This window comes from Ailuropoda melanoleuca, chromosome 3 (assembly GCF_002007445.2).
Source record: "Ailuropoda melanoleuca isolate Jingjing chromosome 3, ASM200744v2, whole genome shotgun sequence".
Taxonomy (NCBI): Eukaryota; Metazoa; Chordata; class Mammalia; order Carnivora; family Ursidae; genus Ailuropoda; species Ailuropoda melanoleuca.
The window spans coordinates 41397970-41416699 of record NC_048220.1 but is presented as its reverse complement, the minus strand read 5'-3'; the positions used below and the strand labels follow the sequence as shown (position 1 = coordinate 41416699).

Genomic DNA, 18730 nt, shown 5'->3' with positions numbered 1-18730 from the left:
ACAAACAAAAAGTCCATTGGAATAAATTGGGAGTTGGAAGTATAGTGGCTTCTCATTGGCTAAGCTGTGAGTTTCTCATGGGTGGGGCTGTTGGGGGAGGGAAAAAGGTGGGGGAGGGGAGGAAGTAAGCCTCTCTTCCTCCTTGGGGATAGTAAAGCAGTATCCATGTACATGGCCCATCTCTTTATGTTGCGTCTGCAATTGAGGATGAGTGGTATGGCGATGGCTGAGTCTTCTGACTTCATTTTAGTGAGGTGTGAACTTCTGGGAGATCAGGTGCCTCCCATTGCTGAAATCCTTTCCTGGAACCCCTACTGAAGGCGTGGGTTTGTCGTCAGCGCTTCTGCTCTCTAAGTGGAAGTCAGCCAGGTGCCAGACCCACTCCATGGTCCACACTAGCTTTATCAGATTCAGGCACCAGCTGTCAGTGTCACCAGATTCAGGGAACACATTGTAAAGCTCTCTGGGAGGTTCCCTCCAAGCCCTTCTCACTCCTTGAAGTAGAAAGTTATACCTCTCATGTCTTCCCTGAAGGGAGAGCTGGGACTCACAGCAAGATAACTTCTGTCTTCAAATACATCTTTTTACTAAACTCTTTAATCCCTTTCTCTGATCCCCTTCTGTACCTGTGATGTCATTGATGGGTCTTGTATTAGTTAGGTTCTCCAGAGAAACAGAATCAATAGGATGTATTAGAACACAGACACACACACACACAGACACACACACACACACACAGAGTCTAGGATGCTCACACCAACCCTCCCTCCCTTCACTAGCGTCAGCCGGCATCATGGTCTGATGACTCTCTCAGCCTTCCCCGGCTCTCTCTCCATTTTTTCTCAGGACATTTCCCCTAATAAAATTCTTATATGTTTAATCCAGTCTTGGCATCTGCTTCTCTAAAGACCAGACAAACACAGTTATATTTGTTTCTACTTATTCCCTCAAGTAATCTATGAGAGTATTTTGCTTCATCTTTGTCAGCATTTGATAGTTTCAAACTACTACTTTGAAAAATGCAGAGAGTGTGAAAAAGAGAAGCCTCGGCTCCTACTGCAGGAGGGTGAGATGGATTTCCTGCATTTCTGATGGGAAACTGGAATACATTTTTTCCTTTGGAATTTTATTTATAAATATCGCCATATTCTAATTTATTTATTGTTGGCATAGAACCCTGTTTCAGGCACATAATGGTTAAGTAGTATTACGTGGGCTGGTTTGAGGTTCTAAATACCTGGACGATGTTATTTTGGGAAAAAGCATTTAAAATTCCAAACAGTTGGCTCATAACCACATTTGTACACACGCTCTGAGCTGGGGGGTGGCCTGTATTTATATTTAGTCTATAAATGTGGTAGAGTATAAACCATAGGCAAGAAATCAATATCATAACAAACTAAAGGAAAAAAATGAAGTGTGATCATTGAGATACTTCTTAGCAGCAAGTTGAGATGCCAGTGAATTTCTATCTGCAGAGACATTTTGTCCAAGCAAAATCTTACAGAGACCCAGTATGTGAAACAGATAAAAAGCAACATTGCTTTGGCTTCAGTAGAGACAGAAATTGGAGCTGGTGTGCTCAGTGCACTCTACCTATATGGCAGCCACAGGAGAGCTCCATGGGACCTCTGGGTCTACAGAACAGCACAGAACAAGTGTTACACGACACTGTGTCTTGGGTTAAATCCAACAGTCATGCTCAAACATATCCTGGATATTATGGAGGTGGAGTGGGCACTAGCCAGACATAATACATTTTAAAAATTTTTAATTCTAGTGTAATTGACATACAGTGTTATATTAGTTTCAGGTGTACAATATAGTGATTCAACATTTCTATATAACATTACTCAATGCTGATCAGGATAAGTGTACTTTTATCCCCCTACACCTATTTCACCCTTTCCACCCACCTCCCCTCTGGTAACAGTTTGTTCCCTATAGTTAAGAGTCAGTTTCTTAGTTTGTCTATTTTTTTCTTTGTTTTGTTTCTTAAATTCCACAGAAGAGTGAAATCATATGGTATTTATCTTTCTCTGACTTATTTCACTTAGCATTATAATCTCTAGATCCATCCATGTTGTTGCAGATGGCAAGATTGCATCCTTTTTTATGGCTGAATAATCTTCCATTGTGTGTGTGTGCGTGTGTGTATGTGTGTGTACACATCTTCTCTATCCATTCATCCATGGATATGTACTTCTTGGCTATTGAAAATAATGCTGCAATAAACAAAGGGGTGCATACATCTTTTCAAATTACTGTTTCTGTGTTCTTTGGGTATATACCCTGTAGTAAAATTACTGACTCATATGGTAATTCTATTTAAAAAAATTTTTTTTAAGTAGGCTCCACATCCAGCATGGAGCCCAAAGTGGGGGTTGAACTCACAGCCTTGAGATCAAGACCTGAGCTGAAATCAAGAGCTGGTTGCTTAACCAACTGAGCCATCCAGGTACCCCTCTTTTTAAAAAATTTTGAGGATGCTCCATACTGTTTTATGCAGTGGCTGTACTACTTTGCGATCGCACCAACAGTGCATGAGAGTTCCTTTTTCTCCATATCCTTGCCAACACTTGCTGTTTCTTTTCTTTTCTTTTTTTTTTTAAGATTTTATTTATTTATTCGACAGAGAGAGAGACAGCCAGCAAGAGANCCTCCATATCCTTGCCAACACTTGCTGTTTCTTTTCTTTTTTTTTTTTTTTTAAGATTTTATTTATTTATTCGACAGAGAGAGAGACAGCCAGCAAGAGAGGGAACACAAGCAGGGGGAGTGGGAGAGGAAGAAGCAGGCTCATAGCGGAGGAGCCTGATGTGGGGCTCGATCCCATAATGCTGGGATCATGCCCTGAGCCGAAGGCAGATGCCTAACCGCTGTGCCACCCAGGTGCCCCAACACTTGCTGATTGTTATGTTTTTGATTTTTAGCCATTCTGACAGGTGTGAGGTAATATCTCATTTTGGTTTTGACTTTTATTTCTCTGATGATTATTGACGTTGAACATCTTTTCATGTGTCTATAGACCATCTGTATGTCTTCTTTAAAGAAGTGTCTCTTCATGTCTTCTGCACATTTTAATCAGATTACTTTTTGGTGCTGAGCTGTGTAAGTTCTTTACTTATTTTGGATACTAACTCTGTTTTGGATATGTCATTTGCAAATATCTTCTCCCTTTCAGTAGATTGACTTTTAGTTGGTTGATTGTTTCCTTTGCTGTGCAGAAGACTTTTATTTTGATGTAGTCCCAATAATTTACTTTTGCTTTTGTTTCCCTTGCCTCAGAAGACATATCTAGACAACTGTTGCTATGGCCAACGTCAAGAGACGTCACTGTTTATGCTCTCTTCTAGGATTTTTACTGTTTCAGGTCTCACATATAGTTCTTTAATCCATTTTGAGTTTATTTTTGTGTAAGAAAGTGGACTAGTTTCATTCTTTCACGTATTTTCCCAACACCATTTATTGAAGAGAGTGTCTTTTTTCCCCATTGCATATTCTTGTATCTTTTGTCAAAATAAAATTAACCATAAAATTTTGGGTTTGTTTCTGGGTTTTCTTTCCTGTTCCGTTGACCTACAAGTCTATTTTCGTACCAAGTTCCATACTGTTTTGATTACTACTGCTTTTTAGTGTATCTTGAAATCTGGGGCTGTGATACCTCCAGCTTTGTTCTTTTCCAAGATCACTTTGGCTATTTGGCTCTTTCGTGGTTTCACACAAATTTTAGGGTTCTTTGTTCTAGTTCTGTGAAAAATGCTGTTGGTATTTTCATAGGGATTGCATTCAGTCTGAAGATTGCTTTAGGTAGTATGGACATTTTAACAGTATTTATTCTCCCAATCCATGAGCATGCAATATCTTTCCATTTTCTTGTGTCTTCTTCAATTTCTTTCATCAATGTTTTATAGTTTTCAGAGTACAGGTCTTTTGCCTCCTTGGTTAAGTTTATTCCTAGGTATTTTATTATTTTTGGTGCAATTTTAAGTGGCATTGTTTTCTTAATTATTTCTTTTTTTCTGCTACTTCATTATTAGTGTATAAAAATGCAATGGATTTCTGTATATTGATTTTGCATTCTTTGACCTTACTGAATTCATTTATGAGTGCTAGAGGTTTCTTAGTAGAGTCTTTAGGGTTTTCTATATATAGTACATGTCATCTGCAAATAGCGAAAGTTTTACTCCTTTTTTACCATTTGGATGCCTTTTATTTCTTTTTCTTGTCTGATTACTGTGGCTAGGACTTCCAGTATTATGTTGAATAGAAGTGGTGAGAATGAACATCCTTGTCTTGTTCCTGATCCTAGGAGAAAAGTTCTCAGTTTTTCACCATTGAGTATTGGTATTATTTAAAACATATCATAACTAATCTGTGAATTCGTCCTAAATCAGATGCTATACATTGCCCTCTTGGCCTTTAGATTCATTTATTGCTTTTCCCTGCTCTGTTTTGTGACTCAGAAGGTGAATCTCTGAAGTTCCCCAGGTTCCTGTGACAGCTGGTTTCTGTTGGGTTTGGCCAACAGGAAGCCAATGCAGGGGATTGTAGACAGAGAGGGAAGGAGAAGGCAGGGTATTTATCCTTCCTTCTCCCCAGCCCCAGCCCTCCTACTCATCCTCTCCCCACCTTGGGTGATATCTCTAGCAGGGATTATGCCTCCTCTGTGACTCCAACTCCCTTAGACTTGTCTGCTCTGGGTTTAGCCTCCACTGTTACCAAAAAACTAAGAAATATTCATGAGACAAAATCTTAAAACAGAAAACTCTGTTCATCGCCTTAGGAATATTCCCCTTGAGGACTGGAAAGGGGGAGAAACATCATTTTTCTATCTTTAGCAGAATACTCATCTCCCAAAGAAGCATGGTGTGAAAATCATGGCACCACTAAAACAAATGTAATATTTGAGTTTCAGAGTCTTTGGATTATAATACAAACCTGTGTTGAGGATCATTTCAGTTGGAATCTGGGGCTATTTTGAATCTCTCTCCATAGTAGCAGTGATCTGGAGAGGTGCCCCAGGAATAAGTGATCCTATAGGGCTGCGTTAGCCCTTTCTCTGTCATCCACCATTTCCTTACCCACAAAATAAAATAAAGTACATGATGATTCTCTGAAGTGCTTATATTATTAGAATATTCAAACTTTGTTTCTCTCCTTGTTTATATATAGGACCTATATTGATTTGATCTCTTGATTCTGGAAAGGACAGGGACTAAAAGACATTTAGCTTAATGTCTTAAGACACTGAGAGCTTTTAAGGAAAAGGTAGGAAGCAATTGGCCTTCTGAGCAAACAGGTGCAAACAAAAGGGAAAGAATGTAGCCACTAGAAGAGGAAGGATTCTTTCCTCCTCTTTCCTTATTCTGAATGTCATTTGTGAAGTTGACTAGAAAGACCATATGCTAGCTCCCTTGGCATCAATAAAATCTCCTAAGATCCTGTGAAATGGACTTCTCTTTATCTACTTGTAATTTAACTCAAGACCTCAAAGGCTCACATCTGTTGAGCAGGTAGTCCTGGCCTTCATAATAGGGGATTTTGTACATTTTTGGAAAAAAAAAAACTACTCTTGGGACTAGACAGCAACTTGTCTATATTTAACTGATGAAAATTAGAGGAAAAATTCTCTTCATTTTGGTAAGAAAGACCAAGTCTAAACCTCTGGTATTATTCTTGCCTGCCTAGCATTGCCATAATCTAGGTACTCATCCCTCTGGGTCTGTGGCCCAGTCCCTGAACCAAGGAGAATGAAGCTTCAGACTAAACATGGTACCTCCTCTCCACCATTACCAAAATGTGGAATCGGAAACGACCCAGCGGACCTGGGTGTGTGGTGTGCTGTGGGCTCTTTGCTTACCTCCGCTGACTGTCCTAGGCCTGGCTAGGATTCTGCTCTGGTCCCTGCTGGCAACTCTGATTCTCTGCTGAAACCAGAGACCTGCGCTGAGTTCAGCTTTTTGTGCAGGGCTGGACTTAAAGTCTTGGCTGCTCTCTCCCTATGGCTGAAGTCCTGCTTCAACCAGATGAACACCTTTTCTGCTTGTTCCCCAAGCAAGATGTTGTCCAAACCTAGAAACCAGGGTGCACTACTGTCCTGAGATGCCTGCTTGTCAGATTCCAATCAATAACTCAGTTCTGTGGGTATCCGTTCTCCCTGGGACATTGCATTGTGGACCGTTGGCCCTCCCTCTGGGGACACATCCTATAACCTAGCCAGTTCCCTCATCAGCCAGCCTCAGTGATTGTCTCTCCCTTCTTGACCGAGATTAGCTTCTCAGCATGGATCCCCAGGCTAACGCCACTCCTTGCCTGACAACAAAGCGGTGATATCCAGCTAGTCAAAAAGAGATAGACTGTCCAGCCTGATTAGCACTGGTATCCATTTATATATGTATATACAGTTTAAATGTGTGAGTACACATTTTAGAATGGAAATACCATTTTTTTCCTGATAGAATGAGCTTATTGTAAAAAATTCAAACTCAGAAAATTGTGTAAGTTCCCCCTACCCCAAGTCATCCCTCTGATTAATCACGTTAACAGTTTATATTGATATAATTCTCCCAGACCATTTTTATGGAAGTATAAATTTATGTATTATTTTTATTTAAGTATATATACCATATATTTAAAACAGAAATTATATTATCATTTTCTATAATCTGCTTTTCATTTTAACTTTATCATTTTTTGTTGGACATCAGCCTGTCCACATTTTAAATCTGGGCTCACTTTGGCTCAACTTCAGAGTACTGTGTGATTTAAGTACAAAGGAATAATTCTTCCTCTCTTTTTATAGTCTTTTGGGGGGGCATGCTTGTTAAATTATTTATAGTGATAGGTTTTACAGAAATAGATGTTTTTTATTGAGACCATCAAAACCTTCAGTGCCTTAATGATTCTGCTGATTAAGTGGAAAACACATGAAGGCATGTCAACCTGTCAAGCAAAAGAAAATGCTATCTCTCCCTAATGTAAATGGATTATATAAAGTCCTGATCTCCGGCTGCATCAAGTTATGGTGTTTCATGCTCTAAAGACCAGGTAGGTATTACTTTGCACAGTTCTTGTAGACCGTTGGACTTTTAAGACGAAGAACCAAATTTTAAAACTGTCATAAATCTGAGTCTGGCTTTCAGAAGGCAAGAATGCTATTTTTAGTGTGTCTGGATTGCGGTCTTTCCCTTTGGTACTTGATGATGACTGCACAGTAAGAATGAAAAATGAAACTTCTGGAGATTGGATAGCTAAGGAGATTGAAAATAACACCCAGACAGTGGAGCCTTTGGGTCACTAATTTGAATTCAGCTCAGATCAGTGATGACTACAAATTGTTCTGTCTGCTGGCAGTGAGGCTTGCAGGAAATACATTTCTCATCCTTATCTGTGTTAATTACGTCTCTGTGCTTGTCGGAGCCAGGTATGCGGGTTTTAGATTGTAATCCCCCAGAGGGCAGGGACCATCTCTGCATAATGCACTTTTTACACCCTCACTTAGATGAGCGTTGATTAGATGATTTTGATGAGGCAGATGAAGAAGTGCTCTTTCTGAGGGGAGCTGGCTGGTGTGAAATTGTGACTAGCAAGCGTGTCTGGGAAATATGAGCGTGATATCCCTTCCAGTGTGTTCTGGGTGGCCTTGGAAATAGTTTAGTCCCACACCATGACAAATAGTCTCCTTTTATAGTCCTGTCAGCAAACATTGCAGCTCAAACCCTGAAATTTAAAGACACACCTCTTTTCCTTTTTTCTGATTTGCACACATCTATTGGGGTCTAGCGCAACCCCCAGCTTCCCCACGGTCTTCCTTCAGCACGCCTTCAGCATCACGTTATGAACCGTTACCCTCCGCCGCCGATAGTAATCTTCTTGTGAATGTGTCCTCTCTCCCTATGTAGAGGCAAAATTTTGAGGGTCAAGACCATATCTTATGTCTTTCTGTAACTTCCCCAGCTACTAGTACAATGGTGGCCATGTCTGGATTTTACTAATAATATTGTTGAAAAACTGAATAAAACTCTTCCTTAAAAGTTTACATGGTTTTTTTTCCCTGTTAGTTTTTAATGTCTGTTTTTATTATATGAGCGATGCTTCTTTTCCAGCTCTTTTAATATCATATTACCAGTGCTATGGATGTGGTGCCCATACAGTCATGCCGGTTGTACACTGCACAACTCTAGAGGGACCTGTTCACATAGACGATAGCTCTGGTGATTACTTCGGAGGTCAAAGAACACAGTACTAGTGCTTCAGAATAAAACACGTGTTACTAACTGGAATAGGTTAGACAGATAAAAGGAAGTCACTAAAGGGTGAATCTTAACACACCTGTTTTGGACCAAAAATAAGTATGATGGGGACACGGCTTTCAACAAGTGAGTGTTTCCACAACTTAAATCCCCTTTGCCCACCCCAGAAGGAAATTTTTTCCCTGAAGGCGCAATTTATTCCCATTCTCAGCCTTCTGAGTAGAGATGACTTCATCAACGCAGCTCTGGGGCTTTGGTGAGGCAGAATCAGGAGACTATTGAGACAGACAGGGCTAGAGAGCAAGGAGGACAAAGGAAGGAAAAACAGCCCAGGGTTCTGACTGCGGTCCAGACAGGGCTTGCAAGAGTAAGAGGCTCTTGCCCAGGATAGAATGGGAGAGAGAGGAGTGGACAGAGCGTTTCAGGAAGTGCTGCAGGGTGGAAATAAGCGGGTTCCCTCGAATGCTTGCATGTTGGGATGGGCTAGGTTCTGGGGTAGCTGCAAGTCACAAACAATGACATCTCTTTGGCTTGATACAGCAAAACTTCATTTCTTACTCAAAGTCTGCTGCAGGTCCCAGGGACTCTCCCGGGCAGGAGTTCTCCATATGGTGACTCAGTGGCTGCAGCTGCCTTGATCTTATGGCTCTGCTGTCATAATGGCAGAGGACAGAGGGCACAGAGCCCCCACAGCCATTCTTCCAAGCTTCGGCCAGGCAGGGACTCTGGCTCGCAGCCATGTGCCTGAAGTTGGCCCCGTGGCCTGTGTGACTGCAAGGCGGCTTGGAAGCTGTCTTCCCTGAGCCTGGAAGGTGAGAATTGTATGTAGCTGAGCTCTGCTACTATCTGCCGTGGGCTCTTTAGAAGTGTGCAGAGATACTGGGATTGCTTTTACTTTCAGTGGCTGGACAGTATCTCTGTGATAGATGATAACACTCTGAGACTGGGCCACCAAGGGCCTTGGAATTTAGTTGGCATATACAGAAAGAGGGAACTATATGTAATAAAACATTCTTAGGACTTTCTGAAAAATACGATAAAGTAGTCGTCACCCTGCTAAGTATTATAAGAGCTTTTAAAATATTTTGCCTGCTTACTCGCTCTCTCTCTTTCTTCCTTTAGTGAGAAAATACCCACAAATATGATTACTCCCATGACTTATTCAGAGGAAGTTTTAAATTTGGTTTTATTTCCTTTGCTTCCTTGACACCCACTTTATTAGGCATCTTAAGATGGAGGAAAGGTTATAAATTCCCTTCAGCATCATTAAAAAAAAGCCTGTCTAGAATGACATAAATGTGATGGTCATTCATGATTCCTTTGAGCTTTATGACTCTACCAAGAAAATAAAAAGTCTATATTGCAAATTCATAGGAGAAACAAAGTTGGCAGGTGGTGCCTAATGTGATTTCTTAGCAAGTGTATTTCAGGAGAGGACAAAAGAATATAGAAATAGATACAATTTTTTTTTTGAAAAATAGAAGGACAAGTTAGGAAACAATTTTAGACCTTTCTGCAATTTTCTCAACAGGAGCAACTATATTTTAGGAGAGATCATCTGATTATTTGTGCCTTGACAACATTTCAACAATTGCAACAGGTGGTCCATACCATTAAGAGCGGCAACAGCAAACCCGGTTGGTGTACGTGAGAGCAAGAGAAGGCACGACTGAATTCTTCAGTATGCAATTACATTTGCTGCATAATTAGTCAGAAATTGAGCATCCAAACATAGATGCATGCGTAATTAATTATGACTTATTTAAAAGCACTCGGGTTGTGACACTTTGTTCTTCATTTCCTGCAAATCAAATTACCGAAGTTTTCATTTCATTTCAAAATAATATTGCCTGCATTATTTTTTTAAATTTCAACTGAGATGTGGCGTTGATTACACATAAAGAACCGATTCAGTAAGGGACCAGCGAAGGCAGGGTAGGGAGCAGCGCCAGCTGAAGCACAAGACTGCAGAACGTTAGCAGAGCTCACTCGCAAGGTGCAGGGGGCAGGTGGGGGCTGCGCTGGCAGGCCTAAGGGATGGAAGATTTTCACGGGGCTTTAGCTTCTGCTATCTTGGCCAAGAAAAGACCACATCAAGAGAAATAATGCAGATGAAGAAAATCTAATGACTGAGTGATCTGGAGATGAAGTTAACACTACCATCTTTCAAACCATGTTCAGATGAAATATTCCGTCAACTAAAATACTGTATTTTATTTTATTTTATTTTATTTTATTTTAATTTTTTTGAGAGAGAGAGAGTGCAGGCAGGGAGGGGGGAGGGACAGAGAGAGTGGGAGAGAGAATCTGAAGCAGGCCCCACACCCAGCGTGGAACTCAGTCTCACGACCCTGAGATCATGACCTGAGCTGAACCCAAGAGCCTGACATTTACCTGACTGAACCACCCAGGTGCCCCATAAGTATTTTATTTTTAGCATATTTAGATCACATGGAATCTAGACTGTGTCTTTTTTCTAACAGAGTTCATTGATTATTTGAGGAAAATTGGAATACACTGCCTGGACACCTGAGTGGTACCCATAACCGCCTTTTCTCAAATGTCATGTGATAACACCTTGAGGACTCTGTCTACTGCAAGGGCTTTTAACTGCTGGCAAGTGCCTTTGCTGGCACCATCAGTCACGAAAGCTGAGCAGTTAATACCTGCCAGGCTTCTCTGTAAACAGCCGTCAGGATGGTGCTTCTTAAACTTTCCCATTAAGCATCCCTACTAGTGTGGACATTGAATTGCTGTCTTCGGAAGTCTGGGGCCATATTCCAACCACACCCCCTGAGAAAATGGGAAAATTCCTTGTTAGAAATTCATGTGACTTTTCAAATTCTGTATCTATGTCTATTTTAACATAAAAATACCATTTTAAGTAATGACCTGTGGGAAAATGTAACAATGTCTCCTACCTAACTCAGTGATTAGTGGGTGAGATTCTTTGCCAGTGAGTCTCTCCGCGGGAAAGAACCAATATGAGCACTGGAGATGGAGCCCAGCATGGCAGTTTTGGTGTCCAGTTAATTTCTCTTCTCTTACTATTTCAGTAACTCAAACTCATAAATATCAGGATATAAATATCTGCAGACTTTCAGAGTTTTGGAAGCTATGTCGCTACTGCCCCAGAGGAGGTTCAGGGCATTTTCATGCAACTGTTGGTAAAATCTCACTAATTGTATCTTCTCACTGAGGGTAGCTCAGGTCACTCGTGCAATGTGGCCGGCTGCAAGCATCTGACCCATTTTTACCACCTCGTTGGACACAGTGAGAAAATCGAGAGGCAGATGCATTGGGGCGAGGCATTCCCGGTGAACAGTGTCTACTGTTTTCGTCAGATGGTGTAACAGTTTTGATGCATTTTTCCATTCCCACAGTACTTTGTCACTGATGTGACGTTATTTGTATGAGTCCGCTATTCCCTAGTCTCAGGCTAAGGACCTTCTTTGAGTTTTGTTCTTTCTTCCGTTCTGGCCAGAAGAAGGAAAAAAATGGCCTTGAGCATTGGCTGAGAAAGCAGAAGGGAACAGAACCTACACAGATTAAGATTTCGAGGTGCAATCCTGCCACCGTGCAGATTTTCCTCCTATTTCTCCTGTCAATGTTAAGGTGACTTTGAAACCAACTTTGAAGGAAGCCGCTAGCAAACCTTGGGTTGAAAATGCTTCTGTGATCTCACCATGAGCTCATGCTTTTCTTTATCTGTAGCCTCTCTCAGTATCCTGGGACTTGGCTAAACAGTTTGGAAATCCCTGAAGAAGGTTTTAAGGGCTCCTTCGAGCTCTGAAAAAATGGTCCTCGCTTTTTTTTGTCTTTGGAAGAACATTGCTCTTTTTTGGCCCTTGGTAATTTTCTAGAAGGAATAGTTCTGTGGAAGCTCCTTGTGCTACAGCGTATCAGTTTCCCTATACTGAGGGTGACAAGATAGGCCACCTATCTTCACTGCATTAGAGGCCCTGTATTGGCAAGGGACTTCTCACACTGCCAATGGGGAGGAAAATTTTTCAGAAGAATGGCAGGGAGGAAGGCTTCTGAGTTAGAGACAGCCCATGAGTAGCGGTCTTAGGACTCTCTCCAGCTTCTTGCTGGGGTGGGCCCCCGCGCTGTTTGTGCGGCTCCAAAGCCAGGCACTTGGATGTCTGGATCTGGACAAGGGTGAGGTGGCATCAAGGTTTGGCTTTCATAATAAGAGCCCTTCACACCCTGTTGATTCAAATCAAAGGGATCCACATTCGTTTTCACATCTCACTGATTATTTTGTAGATGGCGCTGCATGTTCATTTAGGCTCAAAATTGCATCCATATATTTCCAGCTTTCCATGATCTCTTTTGCTTCATTTGCTCTTCTGAAATATTTCCAATTATTTGGGTGCCCAATTGTTCGTGAAGTGGTCGCTCAGTTTGTGCCGAAAAGGCATTTTTAGAAAAAAAGATTTATCATCATCGATGTGTTATATGCTGATTTCAAAAAGACCCGACCACTTAAGCTCATTGAGATATTAAATGAGTTCCCTCTTTCCAAACTTTGAAATAATCTTTCCTTCAAATCTTTCAGTAATTTTTCTTTTGTGGTCAATGAGGAAGACCTCAACTAATGAGTTGCAATGAGAGAATATTCTATCAGATCAGCTGGTAGCCAGGGAACTTGAATGGAGGAACTAGATTGAGGAACAACTAAACCTTTAGTTCATAAAACCGAGAGATTCAAGTGGCATGGTAGTATTCTTCGGTGATGGTGGTATCAATCAGAATTAAAAATGCCATTCTGAGCTGAGGGTCTAGGGACATCCTTCTCTGCCTCCAGTTATAGACTCTGGACCTCCTGTGTTTCCTCATATAGTAAACAGAAGTACCTGAAAAGAACCTGCAATGCCTCATGGTCTCAGAGCAAACTGTGGTCAGACTCACTTTAGGTGAGATGTGGGATCCATGGACTTTCATATTTGTCAGATCAACTGATGCTGGACATAAGGGGAAGCCCCAAATGATAGCACTGACCTCAAAATATCCAGCAAAGCTCAGACCCCGTGGTACTCAGGGCCACTCCTAGTACACAGAGTGCCTTGGGGCAAATGGTGAAAAACCTACTTCTTTGGGCAAATGAATAACAAAACACCACCCCTTCTTCAGGGTGGATGCAGCCCCTCTGGGAGGCCAGGCTGGATTTCAGCCCCGGGTACATTTGTGCAGGGGTCTAGTGCACGTCCTGGAGGGTCCCGGTTGACAATCCTGGCAAGAGTGTGGTAGGAAGGACAAAATGCCACAAGCAGGGAGGAGGCCAGAAGCCCGCTGATGGGCTGGAAGGATGGAGGAGGGAGAAATAATGGATTCTTCCTGGGAATAGTCCCGGGTACTGAGAGAGTGGGAGAAAGTTGAAACTGGGAGGGTGCTGTGAGCCATGGGAACGGGCAAAGGGCTTTTCCTCCTGTAAGACTTGCTTGGAAAGCCAATCTTGGAACCTGAAAGGAGACATCCGTTCCTTGGCCCCCACGCTGTCCGTGTCTGTCCTCCTAGGTTTCCCCAGGTCTAAATGGTCATGGCTACTGAACGCAATCACATTCTTCTTAGATTAGACCCTATTTATCTGTAAAATGATAGATTCAGGCAAGTAAAAATCCAAGTGATGTTTGAGATGTCTTTTCTGTTCTATTGCCTGTAGTACTCTTATTTTTTTGTTTCCTTGTAAATTCTCTCTACCCCTCATACCTCAGGGCCCACCATCCGCTAAACCTTCCTGATTACTCCAGTTCCACGCATACTTCTCTGAACGTCCATTACACTCTGATCGGCACCACAGATTTATTGTTCTGAAGCTATTTTATGTGTTTAAACATTTTTCACCCACGAGACTGTCAGTTTTCTGAGGGCAGAGACTGCCCCTGTGTAACTGCACTCATGTCTCCCATGTGTCTTGCAAATAGGAAGTGCTCTCTAAAGCTTTAGGCTCCTGGTTTGGCAAATGCTGGGACTGAACACCTCAATATACAATTTTCAATTACTCACGATAGTTGAAAGAGCGATATATTATGAAAAACAAGACCAACACACACTAAAAATCTTGCAGTCTGTTGTTTTCACCTGCAACCTCGAGAAGCCTTCAACCAGAGCTTCTGGGGTACAGCTAACTCACACTGCTGGTATATCACAGCATTCTCCCTTGCCAGCAGTCTGTCTGGACTGTATGTGAGACCTACCTCTCCTGGCAAGACAGGAAGTGACATCAGAGTGGGTGGGAAGTGGGATCCGTAACCAGATCCCTGCCTGGAGAGGGCACTGTGGGGGTGGGGAACAGTTCCTCTACCGTGGTCATTACTAGAATCAACTGTACATATACCTCCTGTTCACGAGGTATTTCTGACCCACTACCTGAATGATTCTGCTCGTTAGGGGGAAGGCAGAAGACAGCTACAATGAAGAGTACCTGCTCTGTCTGGTCTCCTTCAGGCTCTAGGCCTCATCATGCCAGGCTGTGTGTCTCCGAGAATAAAAGGTGCCTACATGGTAGGTGTACCCTGGGGAAGGGGGATGCCCAAGGGCCCCGCTTAATTTACCGTAGCACAGTGTTTGGACAAACTCCTGGCTACAGAACCAAGGTCACATGGGTCACTGGGAAAGGCAGGGTCAGAACCCAGAACCTCCAAATCCGAGACCTGGTGGGACTCCAGTTCATTCCTTTCTAAATATAAAATTGAAGTAATTACTGATCAAATGTGCCGCTGAGATGAATAATGAAAAGCTAATAATTGTTTTCCTTCCCTTTTAAAGAAACACACCAAACTCAGACACCCATTTACAGATATTTTCAGTTAAAATGTCACACAATATTTGTTATAGCAGCAGGAGAATGGAAATTGAGTTGGCAGTGAAGCATTGCAGTGACAACCGTTACCTTGGAAACTGGAGTAAGCAATCATAATTACAATTAGCAAGACTCGCACAAAGTATACATAAATATTCACGTGCCAGGGAAGAGTGTCACGTACACTAGACAGCAGAGGAAACGATGGGACCGTCGTTTCTTTCTTGTTGACACGTCCTTGTGCAGATTTGGGTTCTGTTACCACATATCACGACTTCCTCGAAGTTAGGCAAATTTATTCCCTTATGTGCTGGTTTCGGGGCTTGTAACATAATGACATCTGACACATAGCAGATTACTTGGAAGCTTCAACTGACCCTTAGTTGAAGTATGACCGGTCCTAAATGGACTTTTAAACAAAGCCTGATCTCACAAGAAAAAAAGGCAATTGTAAATAATAAATGGTGCTGTAGCCCCATTACAAGGGAGCTCTAGGGAAAAGTGCTGCAACCCAGAAGGAATGTTTAAAACCTGTGATTTAATCAGCCACCGCAACAGGACTCTTGGCTTCCTCCTTATTGCCATGGAAGTGTCCCCTTCGATTCAGACTTTCCTGTCAGATCGCGAAAGAAGTTGGAGAAAGAGTGAGTGATAGAATTGTTTTCACTCAGACACACCAGGAGTGTCCTAGCCTCTGTGAATTTTTTCACAACCAAAGGAGAAAAGGCAGTTAAGTCAACAGGGTGTGTGAGTTGGTATTTCTGTACATTTGTGGGAACAAAGCTTTGAAGGTAAATAAATCTTCATAGCAAAACCAGTGTTATTTTCAGGGCCAGAGGGCACACCAAAAACTCTTCTCCTGTACACAGTAGAGTTTTCTGTTCAGCTTGTCTGAGCATGTTGGCTGCCTGGGGCTTTCTGGATAAACACACATTGCAAGTAGTTGCCGTGATATGAGGGGCAACGAGGGGGAGAAATGTTGACGTGCTTCCTTTGAGAGCAGAGGTCTTGACCTGAGCTTGAAAGAAGTCTGCTAACATGAATACAAGAAAGTAACCATGGCATAGATGTCAAAATAATTGGAAGACCTCACATTTCAGGCAGCAGCATGTGTATGGAGTAGTGGGGAAGGATGGCGGAAGTGAGGACGGCAGATGTCCAGCGAACTGTCTTCTCTCTCTAGGTCACATCGAGTCCTATGTGTGCTTCCCGGAGGAGCCCTGTGCTCTTGGCAACAAAAGCTAAGTCATATGCCGTGCGTCCCTCTGACCCATGAGTTAGGAGCTGAGGCCTGCTATCTGGGTGACTCTGCTCTTTAGGACGGGCAGTATGTGCTGGACCAAAAGTCAGCCACAGTGCTGTACCTCTTCTTCCTAGTGTCCCCAACCCCCAACACTTTCGGCTGCCTGTCTCAGAGACTAAAAGGTGACTGGCATTGTGTGGGGTCCCGGCAGTCATAACCATGTTACAAACAGGACAAGTGGCATGTATTAGGTCCCCCCATCATAATTCAATACAAGGTAGAGAAAGAAACTTGTTTCAGTTAAAATGAAAACTTCATCTATGATGTTCTGCTTTAACTAGAGTTGTAATTACTTATGTGAAGCCCAACACTGGGCTAGATTCTATAGATGAGACAAAAGAAGGATGTCACGGTTTCTTCCTTTAGAAGAACTTATGATCTAGTTGGGATGAAGGGCTTAGGAAACCCAAACAATTAGTAAAGCATATGGTACCTACCAGCTATCATCAAGTGTGAAAGTGTTTAGCAAGTGAGAGATTGTTAAGGTCTGAGATCATTGGGAAAGACATCTAGAAGGTGGCACTTGGAAAAGCCCTTGTACATTGTGGAACTGGCAGAGATAAACAGTGCTTTCGCATGCGTGTGTGTGTGTGTGTGTGTGTGTGTGAAGGGGGCAGGGCTGGAGAGTGCCAGGAGGAAGTCTGTTGAGCACAAAGCCAAGAGGACGACTATGGCAGAGCTCAGGACTGCCACCATTTTAAGAGTGGGCTGGTCTATGGGAATGATGTTCCAAATGGCATCTGGGTTTTTGTTCTTTGAAGCTCTTTCCTGTTGGAAATCTCTACCCTGAGCACTCAGTTGTTCTGCTCTGAATCTGACTTCAGCAATTTGACCCTCTCGACCTCTCTTCTACCTTGACTTTCCTATCATTTCTCTCCCCTCCCTCTTTCCCTTTCTTTCTGATACCCCCTTTATTAACATAAGAATAGTGATTAACTGTAGAGTCTGTGACTAGAGACTATTCATGTACAACCATGATCAGTCCTTAAATAATGATCCCAAGGCAACATAAGGTAGTCATAAATAACACCAGGCTGCCAGTAATTGAAGATCTACCATGACCGTAGTAACTTATGTTAAAACTCCCGTTATTAGAGAAATGCATCCATGTGGTAAAAAGAAAAATCACATAGAACAGAAGAATTTACGATGAAAAGCAACAATCTTTCAACCTTCCTTTCTCCATCCCAGTCCAGTCTCCAGAAGCAAACTCTTATATTCATGCCTTTGAGTTCAAGCCTTCTAATAATTACCTTCATACCTCTAAATAATATACTTCCATTTCTTGATTTTTTTTTAGCTTTAGGCAATATATGTTGACTCTCAGCCACGAAAGTCCAAGACTTAGCTCATTTGTATTACACCCCACCCGTCTACTCCCGCAGTGTTTGATCTTTATATTGTTTACTTTTGAGTTATTTTATTAGATAACTTGTGATATTAGGTATTATATTTATATGATCTCTCTGATTCCCACTTTATCCCCTTAACTACATTTCTCTATTTACCCCTCCCTTGCCAACTCCACCTCATCTCAGCCATGTCTTCACTTTTACAGTTTCAAGACGGCTAACATTTACATCTGTTCTGAAACAATAATTAACTTTTATGAGCTTGTGCTATAGATTGAAAATCAAAGAACAGCACTGACATTATTATAACTATGTGAATATTGCTCACTGCAAGCCAAGTTGTATGTAAGGATTGCATTTCCTCCTTTATGAGCTCAACGAAATATCCTCTGGGCTACTCAAGACACAATGGTTGTACCTTCAAGGTCAAAAGGTTTCTCTTCACTGCTACAATTGCTTGAAGTTATAGAATGCTTCATGGCTGAACCACGAATTTCTCACCTATCTTTTGATTGTTGCTTCTGTTGCCCTTTTTCCCCTGGAGTTTCTAATATGTCATTGCCCATTCATATTTACAAGGCAAGGACTAAGTAGGTGATACAGAATTCCTCTGCCCTATACAGGAAGGTCTTCTTCTTGATCATAGTGTAGAGGATGGGACCCATCACCAGCAGGTTTTGCTCTGGGGTAAGCAGGCCAGGACAGTCACCTAGGGTCAAAATGAGGAGAACATAACTCTGGGCAAAAACATCCAACACAGACTCTGAGCTTCTCCCAATCAATATTTATTCAGTTTCCTTAAAGAGGAGCCCACCAGAATTTTTATCAGGGATAAATGCTGGGCTGTGTGTAGCAAGAGGGGAGAAGGAGGGGGAGATGGCATTCCCTAATACAACTGTTTTGTGTATAGATGTTCAAAGAATCCTCTTTGTTAGCCCAATGTTTTACCATGCCCTGCCATCTTAAATGCCAGCTCTAGGCTTGGAGGCTTTCAAGGATGCTCTGGGCAGATCTC

The 18730-nt window shown here is 42.1% G+C and overlaps 1 long non-coding RNA gene across 1 annotated transcript in view; it reads right to left on the bottom strand.

The window, feature by feature from the left end:
* Nucleotides 1-18730, bottom strand: part of LOC117801500 — a 182900-nt gene that overhangs the window by 9198 nt on the left and 154972 nt on the right. Inside the window, exon 6 of the long non-coding RNA XR_004624081.1 lies at nt 7742-7896. This is a non-coding gene — a long non-coding RNA (uncharacterized LOC117801500). The remainder of the gene's footprint in view (nt 1-7741; nt 7897-18730) is intronic.